General features: G+C 49.7%; 1 protein-coding gene across 1 annotated transcript in view; it reads left to right on the top strand.

The window, feature by feature from the left end:
• The window catches only part of SNRNP200 (small nuclear ribonucleoprotein U5 subunit 200), a 468,968-nt gene that overhangs the window by 164,335 nt on the left and 291,446 nt on the right, over positions 1-13,187 (top strand). The gene's annotated exons all lie outside the window — the stretch shown is intronic.

Genomic DNA, 13,187 nt, shown 5'->3' with positions numbered 1-13,187 from the left:
AAGAGATTGAATTTTTAGCAGAGTACCTCAATACCTGAAGCAAATGTTAATTGAAGAACAAGCTTCATTGAATAACATTTGTCGAAAGATATGGGCCTGGTGTGTGTGCTTCAATACTGTCTTAACCCAAGTTGGGAGATTGGCAGAGGGATAGTACAGTACTTTTGTTTCAGGAACAAGTACCACATGATGTGGACTGTGACCAGGACACACTTGGGAAAGTGGAATGTGTCATGTACACTGCTCTAGTTGTAAAGTAAAAAACTGACTGTGTGTCTGTTGCCTATCCATTTTAGGAGTTATGGGACTTGCCTACTTGGCAGGTATCACCTAATTATTTTGCTGCAATTAAACCTGCCAACCAGGCCCTGTGGGACAACTCGACCCACAACGCCCCTCCTACTTGGTGCGGCAATGTATTTTTCCTGAACTCTGATGGACTTTAGGGAGGTTGAGGTGTGCCAAGCCTCCTTATCTGTGGTTCAACACAAAATAGCTGGTTTGTGTTTGTACTAGAGACGGTTTATTGGGCTTTTTCTCTCCTAAAAAAATACCTCATGGACAATCTAGGCAAAATAAAAATAACTGGGAGGAATCCGTGAAAAAGAGCCCAAGATCTGGCTTTGAAAGCGTGCAAGACTGGGCATTGAAAGAAGTTATCCATAATTGAAATGCAGTTGTGTACATTTGAGACAAGTCTACAGATGTGTGGTACCTATACTCCAGCCCCCACTGTGCAGCGATGGGATCCTTGTGGTGATACCTTTCACTGTAGTTCACAACAGTAGGTGCAACTAGACGTGTTACTCATCACGCAGTCAGTTTCTTAATTTAGGGGAGCCTACATACAGCTCTAAGCTACAGCCTACATCTGTTTTATGTTTTGAAACTCTACAAGGAGATTGCAGAGGCAAGGCACTCCATTGAGGTATTTTACACAATGTCCGTCTCAACAGGCTAAATTGCTTTTAGCAAAACAAAAATGGCTCCTCAATTTCAGCTAAGGGGAAAACAAAAAAAATAATTTTTGTCATCTGCATTACTACAATCCATTTCTTTTTTTAAAATTATGTTTAATGACAAATGAATAATTATCATGGGGTCTTTTGCACCTGGTGGTTGTGGAGGTTTGTTTGCTGCCTTTTTTGTCTTAGTCTGTTCTTTTATGCCACCACTTCCACCACACTTCAGGACCTCCATAAATAGAGGAAAGAGGAGGACATAGACTAAGGTCGAACAAACCCAGGTCATTCATTCCATTTTCACTGCTTCAGGAAAAGATGCAAGGATGTTGGCCAAGCACTCCTTGCTGTATCAGGGTGAAAATATAAGAAAGAAAAGAGACCACATTCTGTTTTTGGCTAGAGTGTTTTTGAGCCCTTCTTTCTTTATGGAGCGCTGTTTTTTTATGGTGGAGCCTACAAGAGCATGCGCTAGCACATAGGTCTCACAATTGCGAGATTATGAGCTCTTGGCATTGTAAATGACAATGCCTTTTATTTATGTGTTTAAAAAACCTGCAATAATAAAAGGCATTGTCATTTACAATACCAATAGGTCAAAGTTTTTAAAATGCGAGACCTATTGCATTGCAAATACTTGTTATTTACAAGCTCCCCATACTGCGCTTTCAGGTTAATAGAAACCATGCCCCTTTCTTTACACCAGCCGTGACTCAAGAAAAGTCTGTGGCTGCTGTTAAAGTGAAAGCGCAGAATGGGGCGCTTTTAACCAAAAAAGCATGTTTGTCAAGTTGACAAACAAATGCTTTTATTGTAAAACGTGTCATGTGAAAGCGCGCATGGCGCACTGAATTGCAGGAAAGCATGTAGTGCCTGTAGTAGGAGAAACTCATTAAAGAAAATAGTGCTTAAAGATTAAATAAGACGTTCGAGGCATATGAGCTGCAGATTGTACACTTAGCATAGATCGCCATCTGGTGTTGGGCCCGGATGTTTGCAGTTTGTTTTTCTTCTTGGACAGTCTTTGGAAGTCACGAGTTCGGTGACTCCTCCTTCGGTCCGTACTGCGCATGGGCTTCGGCTCCATCCTCAGATTGTTTTTTTTCTGCCATCGGGCTCGGATGTGATACTTCGTGCTCCGGCTTCGAACTTCTACGGTTCCAGCCTCGACGGAAAATCCTCGTTTCTTCGAGTTTCTTCATCATCATCTTCATCTCTCGAAGCGGCACTTTTCTCCATCCCGTACATCGGCACCGGCCTTCAGGCCCTCCTCGACTCCGGTCCCGGCCGATGGAAAGGACTCGGTTCAAAAAGTGCCCAAAATGTGGGTCTAAATTTCCCCACACCGACCTCCATCAGGTGTGTAACCTTTGCCTCTCTCCAGAACACGAGGCCAGAGACTGCCCCGCCTGTAAGTCTTTTCGATCAAAGAAGACCATCCGGGATCGAAGAGCTCGACGCACCATGGCGCACTCATCGTCCGCAGCTCCACCGGACATCTTCGGAGACGGCGCCGAAGCTTCGGGGCAACTACACACCGAGCAGGAGGACGACGTCGTCAGCGCTTCCGAGGCCGACGACTCCGACGTGGAGGACATCACACCGGCGCAGCGGGTCGTGAGTACTGTACCCCCTCCCTCGCGCCCAAAACCAGAGAGACTCAGGTTACACCCTCGCCGGTAGGCCTGGGTAAAACCAAGCACAAAGCTTCTATCACCCCACCTTCGGGCCCGGTGTCGAAGCCTCAAAAGTCTCACGGCAGCTCGGGCTCGAGCCAGCCGACGCCTGGTGCCGAAAAACAGCACCCGGCACCGAAAAAAGTAATACCCAGCTCGACTCCGAAGCCACCGGTGCCGAAGCCTGGACTCTCGGTGCCGACCAAACACAAACACAAATCTGTCGGCACCGACGCTCCGGCGCCGAAAACTCCTTCGTCGCCGAAAAAACCGGAGGCCCCAAAAAAGCATGGCGCACAGAAACCATCGAAGCCCTCGGCTCCGAAATAATCGGCGCCAGCGGACGATTCGGCGCCACTGGCTCTGTTTACACCAGACCCTTTGCAAAAGACTCTATCTAAAGATCCAAAGACTGGGCTATTAACTTTAACTATCAAGAAAAGACGCCTTGACACTCCGGCTCCTCCTCCAGCACCCAAACGGAAGGACTCTGCTACTTCTCCCCTCAGAGTGCCCTCCCCACTACCTCCTCCTCTGCCTCCTCCACCCCCTCCCCCTCCCAGGTCTCCGCCACCCTTACCTCATTATTCCCCGACCCTGTCCCCAGATCCGGATGACGGGGACCCGGATTATGACCCGGCGGACGCCCCAATCGACCCCACTCCACCGGGGACCCCAGACCCATGGGAAGACTACCACAACCCTGATATACCTGATATGCCTCAGGACGACCTATACCCATCCAGGCCGTCTCCTCCAGAGGACTCCTTAGGGTTTCACCACTTAGTGCAGAGAGCAGCACACTACCATGGGGTGGACATGCACAGCGAACCAGTGGAAGACGACTTCCTACTGGACACATTTGACATTCAGGACAAATCCACGTCTATTTTGCCCATGCTTAAGGGTGTCACCAAGCATGCTGCAGAGGTGTTCAAAGACCCTGTCAGGGCCAGGGTACTAAACCTCAGAATAGAGAAAAAGTACAAGGCGGCACCCACAGACCCTGCATACATAAAGGGCCCTGCTCCCTTAAATTCCCTAGTTGTCTCCACAGCTAGAAAGCGGGCTAACTCCCAGTCCTCAGGAGAAGCCCCACCGCCAGGCAAGGAATCAAAACTTCTAGACGCGTCTGGCAAACGCACCGCCTCCCAAGCTGCAAACATGTGGCGCATTGCAAATACACAAGCGCTACTTGCGCGCTATGACCGAGCACACTACGACGAACTTGAGGCTCTTATGCAGCACCTTCCCGAAAAACACAAGCGCAAGGCTCATGACCTCATACAGGAGGGTAAACTAATTACAAACACCTCCATTAAGTGTGCCCTCGATGCAGCCGACACTGCTTTTAGAGCCATAAATACCAGTGTCCTGCTTCGTCGCCATGCCTGGCTCAGGATCTCCGGGTTTAAGCCTGAAGTCCAGGCGTCCATACTCAATCACCCTTTTGACCAACAAACTCTCTTTGGGCCAAAGGTAGACGAAGCGTTGGAAAAGATGAAAAAGGACACAGACACAGCAAAGTCTATGGGGGCACTCCAAACACAAGCCTCTAAACGTTCCTTTCGACGCTCGTCCTTTCGTGGCACAGGCAGAGGCTTCTCCACCGACAACGCCTCAACCTCCTACAAGTCCTCTCCTCAAAATACCTTTTCAAAGGGCAACCAAAGGGGTGGTTACAGAGGCAACAACAATAAGGGCAGGGGCAAAAATAACACCACCCGTTCTGCCACCCCGCCCGCACAATGACTTCCCTTCGCTCCCCCCCAGACCATCCCACTCCGGTCGGGGGCAGACTACAAAACTTTATACACGCATGGGAGTCCATAACATCGGACAAATGGGTGACCCAAATCATTCGGTCAGGGTACTGTCTCGAGCTAACATCTACCCCACCCAATATCCCACCAAGGCACCGTCCAATGTCTCAAGAACATTCCACACTGCTCAAACAGGAGGTACTCTCCCTCCTCCAAAAACACGCTATAGAGCAGGTCCCCGTCAATCAACAAAATCTAGGGGTCTACTCCCTATATTTCTTAATACCAAAGAAAGACGGGACCCTCAGGCCCATTCTGGACCTCCGACCTCTAAATGCTTACATACATTCAGACCATTTCCACATGGTCACCCTACAACAGGTCCTCCCGCTCCTCTGTCAGGGAGACTTTCTCACTACCTTGGATCTGAAAGACGCATACTTTCACATTCCAATACACCCCTCTCACAGGAAATACCTCAGGTTCGTAGTGGACGGGCAGCATTACCAATTCACGGTTCTCCCCTTCGGGGTCACCACCGCACCACGGGTGTTTACCAAATGCCTAGCGGTAGTAGCAGCACACCTCAGACGTCAACATATTCACGTCTTCCCTTACTTAGACGACTGGCTGATAAAAGCCGCGTCCTACCACCAATGTGTGCAACATACAAACAGCACCATCCAACTGCTCCACCAGCTAGGCTTCACGGTGAACTACCAAAAGTCCCGCCTCATACCATCTCACACAAAGCAATATCTCGGGGCCACTATAGACACCTCCAAGGGTATTGCCTATCCAAACTCAGCCAGAATCACAAGCATTCAAGCCTTACGCAAAACATTCCTTCCTCAACACTCTCTTCCAGCAAGAGTGTTTATGAAGCTCATAGGAATGATGGCGTCTTGCATTTTCATAGTGCCACACGCAAGACTACACATGCGTCCACTTCAAGAGTGCCTAGCACAACAGTGGAACCAGGCCCAGGGTCAGCTGACGGATCTGGTGTTGGTGGACGGCCGCACACATCACTCTCTGCAGTGGCGCTCCACATCAACCATCTGGAGCTCTTGGCGATCTTTCTAGCCCTAAAATCTTTCCAAAAACAGATTTCGGGCAAAGCAGTCCTCATCCGCACAGACAACATGACTGCAATGTATTATATCCAAAAACAGGGGGGGACACACTCTCCCCAGCTCTCCCGCTTAGCCCAGAGCATATGGAGATGGGCAATTCCCCAAAACATCTTTCTCCTGGCTCAGCACGTTCCAGGCGTACAAAACACCATGGCAGATCTGCTCAGCAGACAAACGCAACAACTACACGAATGGGAACTGCATCCACAAGTTCTTCACCCATTCTTCCAACAGTGGGGGCATCCTCAGATAGACCTCTTCGCCACCCACGAAAACAAAAAATGCCCAAGCTTCGCCCCCAGATACCCACACCCATTGTCCAAGGGCAATGCGATATGGATGAACTGGTCAGGCAGATTTGCATACGCCTTTCCACCTCTCCCACTAATTCCATTAGTGGTAAGGAAGCTACAACAACACTCCCTCACACTCATTCTAGTAGCTCCTACGTGGGCCAGGCAGCCGTGGTACACCACACTACTACAACTATCAGTGGTACCACATCAAAAACTGCACCCACCCCCATGCCTCCTAACCCAGAACCATGGAGAAATCAGGCACCCGGACCCAGCTCAGCTCAACCTGGCGATCTGGCTCCTGAAATCTTAGAATTTGGATACCTTAACCTTCCCCCTGATTGCATGAACATCATCATGGAAGCCAGACGTCCTACCACTAGAGCACAGCTTTCCAAACTTTTCATGTTGGTGACACACCTTTTTGGCCAATTTTATTTAGGGACACGGTAACGCCAGCGAGCGCAGACATTTTTGAAAAAGTAGTGGGCAAATGGTGCATTTCCAAGCAAATTTGAGAAAGCAGGAAGGTTAATAAAGCAATTGTTAATCTATTCTAACAAAGACAGTGACTGACAAAACTGAGTGTAAGCAAGGTTAGGTTTGTACATGAAACAAGAATATAATCATGCACACATTGACACATGCCCCAGTGATTAACGGCACAAAAAGGGCAGGTACACGCACTGCCAACCCTTTCAACCACGCACAAAGTCCGTCTGCTACCTTGCTGAATATGAGTTATACAAAAATCCGTTCAGGAAGGGGGAATTGTGAGCGATAAAACAATCATGCAACTTATCAACCGTCTCTGCGCATTGAACTCAGGTGGGACCGCTTTCATCCGCGTTTAATCCGAGCGCTATTGGCATTGTCAATGTCATTTAGCCATGTTGTATAGTAGCGCGTCTGCTGTTCAGCATGGTTGAAAGTCACATAAAAAAAGCCATCTGACCCAGCCTGCACTGTATTCTGAACGCACATATTTGAAAGGGCTTTATTGCGCAACAATGAAGAAAAAGGTTTTGATGAAATAAAATATTTGGATATAGAACACATTTTAATTGGTGAAGCTACGATTTATCCAGGATTTTTAGTGTCACTTTGTACAACTTTTTTTTCCAATCTAAAGGCTTTGTTGTTACCTATTTCTTCATTTTGCTATTGTTGAAGGAGAATGGAAAAAACAAACGTTACAAGTTTGTTTCTTCCTGTTAAGCTGGAGATAAAATTAATTTCTTTGTGCGGTATAAAAACATTTCTATAACGGACCTCCATTCATGGCAATCCCAGACTCTGGTCTACTATCCCAGCTTAGGAACAGCAGATACCGGGCCATTAAGCTGGCAAACTCTGCTCTACGTTCCAGTGCTCAGTGACAAAACATCTGCTGCTATATCCAAGCAGGACTACATTTGCGTTTTAGCAGCATCCTGGTAATAAAAATGATTCATTTTTTAGTAAACGTTTGTAGACATGTCTATAAAAAATACGTGTTTATAAAAACTAATGGCATCAAAATAAATATATTTTCCAGAGGTAAAGCATAAAAACGTATGAGTGCATTTTCAGGAATATGACAGCTCAAACATGGCCCCTTTCCTGCCGTACGTTTACAATGCATCATCATCCCTGTGTGTTTTGTGCGTTCATCATATTGCTTCATTGGCAAATGTTATTTCACCGCACAATTTCTACATGTGATGTTGAATGGTCGTATGCTGGTTCTACCAGGGTGGAGTTTGTGTGACACTGTGCTCACATTCAGCTCACATTTAGCCTAAGGAACCAAAGCATGCATGGATTCTCTTAACTCACAACAGTGAGTGCCTGGGATGGAGGGGTAGAGGCAGCTCCGATGCCACTGTCACAGCAAGGCCACGCACTCAGGGCAGAACCGTAAGCAGCGTCGTAGCAGTCCCGGGGGGAGGGGGGGGGGAGGTCAATACTTCCACTGGCCTCTCGCTGTATCCAGGCCCGCGTCACTCCGCCGCTGAGACTCTGACAATGCCCCCACTGAGCCTCGGTATAGCGGAATCGAGCTCCTGACCACAAGGCTCCGCTCCGCTGCTGCTTCGCCTTCCGCTTGCACATCGCAATCACTGAGTGAGGCTCGAGTCGCATTCCCCTAATCTCGGCCCTGCAGACATCGCATCGCGCGACACACCTACGCATGGGGCGTGACACAGTAACATGTCGCGCCACACAGTTTGGAAAGCTATGCACTAGAGCATGCTATGCCGCAAAGTGGAAAAGATTTGTAATTTACTGCCGTAACAATACAATCAACCCTTTAGATGCATCCATACAGCACATCATATGCTATCTGCTCCATCTTCACAGGTGTAACCTGGCATATTCATCCATACGCCTACACCTAGCAGCGATCGCTGCTTATCTACAAAACAGACAGCATTTATCACTGTTCAGAGTGCCCGCTATTAAAGCCTTTATGGAAGGCCTTAAACGAGTAATTCCTCCCAGGGCACCACCTTCCCCTGTATGGAATCTAAATTTAGTTATTACACGGCTAATGGGTCCGCCCTTCGAACCAATGCATAAATGTGAGCTACAGTTTCTCACCTGGAAAACAGCTGTTCGAGGCATATGAGCTGCAGATTGTACACTTAGCATAGGTCGCCATCTGGTGTTGGGCCCGGATGTTTGCAGTTTGTTTTTCTTCTTGGACAGTCTTTGGAAGTCACGAGTTTGGTGACTCCTCCTTCGGTCCGTACTGCGCATGGGCTTCGGCTCCGTCCTCAGATTGTTTTTTTCCGCCATCGGGCTCGGATGTGATACTTCGTGCTCCGGCTTCGAACTTCTACGGTTCCAGCCTCGACGGAAAATCCTCGATTCTTCGAGTTCCTTCATCATCTTCATCTCTCGAAGCGGCACTTTTCTCCATCCCGTACATCGACACCGGCCTTCGGGCCCTCCGCGACTCCGGTCCCGGCCGATGGAAAGGACTCCGTTCAAAAAGTGCCCAAAATGTGGGTCTAAATTTCCCCACACCGACCTCCATCAGGTGTGTAACCTTTGCCTCTCTCCGGAACACGAGGCTAGAGACTGCCCCGCCTGCAAGTCTTTTCGATCGAAGAAGACCATCCGAGATCGAAGAGCTCGACGCACCATGGCGCACTCATCCTCGGCAGCTCCACCGGACATCTTCGGAGACGACGCCGAAGCTTCGGGGCAAACACACACCGAGCAGGAGGAAGACGTCGTCAGCGCTTCCGAGGCCGACGACTCCGACGCGGAGGACGTTACACCAGCGCAGCGGGCCGTGAGTACTATGCCCCCTCCCACTCCCGCGCCGAAAACCAAAGAGACTCAGGTTACTCCCTCGCCTGCCGGCCTGGGCAAATCCAAAACCAAAACTTCGATCACCCCACCTTCGGGCCCGGTGTCGAAGCACCCAAAGTCTCATGGCAGCTCGGGATCGAGCCAGCCGACACCCGGTGCCGAAAAACAGCATCCGGCACCGAAGACTGCAAAATCCAGCTCGACTCCGAAACCACCGGTGCCGAAGCCTGGACAGTCGGTGCCAACCAAACACAAACACAAATCTGTCGGCACCGACGCTCCGGCGCCGAAACATCCTTCGACGCCGAAACACCCGGAGACCTCAAAAAAGCATGGCGCACACAGACCATCGAAACCCCCGGTTCCGAAATCACCGGTGCCAACGGACGACTCGACACCGTTGGCTCGGTTTACACCAGACCCTTTACAAAAGACTTTGTCCAAAGATCCAAAGACTGGGCTTTTGACTTTAACTACCAAGAAAAGACGCCTTCATGCTCCGGCGCCTCCTCCTCCACCCAAAAGGAAGGACTCTGCTACTTCTCCCCTCAGAGTGCCCTCCCCACCACCGCCTCCCCTACCCACTCCACCTCCTCCACCGCCTCCACCTCACAGGTCTCCGCCACCTTTACCTCACTACGATCCGGCCCCATCCCCAGATCCGGACGATGGGGATCCGGACAATTACCCGGCGGACGCCCCAATGGATCCCACTCCACCAGGGACCCCAGATCCATGGGAGGATTACAATAACCCTGATATACCCAATGTACCTCAGGACGACCTATACCCATCAAGGCCGTCTCCTCCAGAGGACTCCTTAGGGTTTCATCATTTAGTGCAGAGAGCAGCACACTACCATGGGGTGGACATGCACAGTGAACCAGTAGAAGAAGACTTCCTACTGGATACATTTGATATACAAGACAAATCTACTTCCATTTTACCCATGCTTAAGGGTGTCACCAAGCACGCTACAGAGGTGTTCAAAGACCCTGTCAGAGCCAGAGTACTAAACCCTAGAATAGAGAAGAAGTACAAGGCGGCACCTACAGACCCTGCTTACATCAAGGGCCCTGCTCCCCTAGATTCCCTAGTTGTCTCCACGGCTAGAAAGCGGGCTAACTCCCAATCCTCAGGAGATGCCCCACCGCCAGACAAAGAATCTAAACTTCTGGACGCGTCTGGTAAACGCACCGCCTCCCAAGCTGCAAACATGTGGCGCATTGCAAACACACAAGCACTGCTTGCGCGATATGATAGAGCACACTATGACGAACTAGAGGCTCTTATGCAGCACCTTCCAGAAAAATACAAGCACAAGGCTCATGACCTTATACAGGAGGGTAAACTAATCACAAACACCTCCATTAAGTGTGCCCTCGATGCAGCCGACACTGCTTCTAGGGCCATAAATACCAGTGTCCTGCTTCGCCGCCACGCCTGGCTCAGGATCTCAGGGTTCAAACCTGAAGTCCAGGCATCCATACTCAATCACCCCTTTGACCAGGAAACACTCTTTGGGCCAAAGGTAGACGAAGCGCTCGAAAAGATGAAGAAAGACACAGACACAGCAAAGTCTATGGGGGCACTCCAAACACAAGCCTCCAAACGTTCCTTTCGACGCTCGTCCTTTCGTGGCACAGGTAGAGGCTCCTCCACCGATAACGCCTCTACCTCCTACAAGTCCCCTCCTCAAAATACCTTTTCAAAGGGCAATCAGAGAGGTGGTTACAGGGGTAACAACAATAAGGGCAGGGGCAAAACCAACAACACCCGTTCTGCCACCCCCCCCCGCACAATGACTCCCCTCCGCTCCCCCCAGACCATTCCACTCCGGTCGGGGGCAGACTACAAAACTTTATCCACGTATGGGAGTCCATAACATCGGACAAATGGGTGACCCAAATCATTCGGTCAGGGTACTGTCTAGAGCTAACATCTACCCCACCCAATATCCCACCAAGGCACCGTCCAATGTCTCAAGAACATTCCACACTGCTCAAACAAGAGGTACTTTCACTCCTGCAAAAACATGCTATAGAGCAGGTCCCCATCAACCAACGAAATCTAGGGGTCTACTCTCTATATTTCTTAATACCAAAGAGAGACGAGACCCTCAGACCCATTCTGGACCTCCGGCCTCTAAATGCCTACATACACTCAGACCATTTTCACATGGTCACTCTACAACAAGTCCTCCCACTCCTATGCCAGGGAGACTTTCTCACAACCTTGGATCTGAAAGACGCATACTTTCACATTCCAATACACCCCTCTCACAGGAAATACCTCAGGTTCGTGGTGGACGGGCAACATTACCAATTCATGGTTCTCCCCTTCGGGGTCACCACCGCACCACGGGTGTTTACCAAATGCCTAGCAGTAGTAGCAGCACACCTCAGACGTCAACATATTCACGTCTTCCCTTACCTAGACGACTGGCTGATAAAAGCCGCGTCCTACGACCAATGTGTGCAGCATACAAACAGCACCATCCAACTGCTCCACCAGCTAGGCTTCACGGTGAACTACCAAAAGTCCCACCTCATACCATCTCACACAAAGCAATACCTCGGGGCCACTATAGACACCTCCAAGGGTATTGCCTATCCAAACTCAGCCAGAATCACAAGCATTCAAGCCTTACGCAAAACATTCCTTCCTCAGCACTCTCTTCCAGCAAGAGTGTTTATGAAGCTCATAGGAATGATGGCGTCTTGCATCTTCATAGTGCCCCATGCAAGACTCCACATGCGTCCACTTCAAGAGTGCCTAGCACAACAGTGGAACCAGGCCCAGGGTCAGCTGACGGATCTGGTGTTGGTGGACGGCCGCACACATCACTCTCTGCAGTGGTGGAACACCACAAACCTTTCCAAAGGGCGGCCGTTCCTGGACCCGGTTCCTCAAGTGACTCTAACAGCGGACGCATCGCTCTCCGGCTGGGGAGCGCACCTTCTACACCTCACCATGCAAGGTCTATGGACGCCACAGCAAAAATCGCTCCACATCAACCATCTGGAGCTCTTGGCGATCTTTCTAGCCCTAAAATCTTTCCAAAAACAGATTTCGGGCAAAGCAGTCCTCATTCGCACAGACAATATGACTGCAATGTATTATATCCAAAAACAGGGGGGGACACACTCTCCCCAGCTCTCCCGCTTAGCCCAGAGCATATGGAGATGGGCAATTCCTCAAAACATCTTTCTCCTGGCACAGCACGTTCCAGGCGTACAAAACACCATGGCAGATCTGCTCAGCAGACAAACGCAACAAATACACGAATGGGAACTGCATTCACAAGTTCTTCACCCATTCTTCCAACAGTGGGGGCATCCTCAGATAGACCTCTTCGCCACCCACGAAAACAAAAAATGCCCAAGCTTCGCCGCCAGATACCCACACCCATTGTCCAAGGGCAATGCGATATGGATGAACTGGTCAGGCACATTTGCATACGCCTTTCCACCTCTCCCACTAATTCCATTAGTGGTCAGGAAGCTACAACAGCACTCCCTCACACTCATTCTGGTAGCTCCGACGTGGGCCAGGCAGCCGTGGTACACCACGCTACTACAACTGTCAGTGGTACCACATCAAAAACTGCATCTATCCCCATGCCTCCTAACCCAGAACCATGGAGAAATCAGGCACCCGGACCCAGCTCAGCTCAACCTGGCGATCTGGCTCCTGAAATCCTAGAATTCGGATACCTTAACCTTCCCCCTGATTGTATGAACATCATCATGGAAGCCAGACGTCCTACCACTAGAGCATGCTATGCCGCAAAGTGGAAAAGATTTGTAATTTACTGCCGCAACAATACAATCAACCCTCTAGATGCATCCATACAGCACATCATATGCTATCTGCTCCATCTTCACAGGTGTAACCTGGCATATTCATCCATACGCCTACACCTAGCAGCGATCGCTGCTTATCTACAAAACAGGCAGCATTTATCACTCTTCAGAGTGCCCGCTATTAAAGCCTTCATGGAAGGCCTTAAACGAGTAATTCCTCCCAGGGCACCACCTTCCCCTGTATG

Source organism: Triturus cristatus, chromosome 11 (genome assembly GCF_964204655.1).
Source record: "Triturus cristatus chromosome 11, aTriCri1.1, whole genome shotgun sequence".
Classification (NCBI taxonomy): Eukaryota; Metazoa; Chordata; class Amphibia; order Caudata; family Salamandridae; genus Triturus; species Triturus cristatus.
This window is presented reverse-complemented; position numbering and strand designations above follow the sequence as displayed.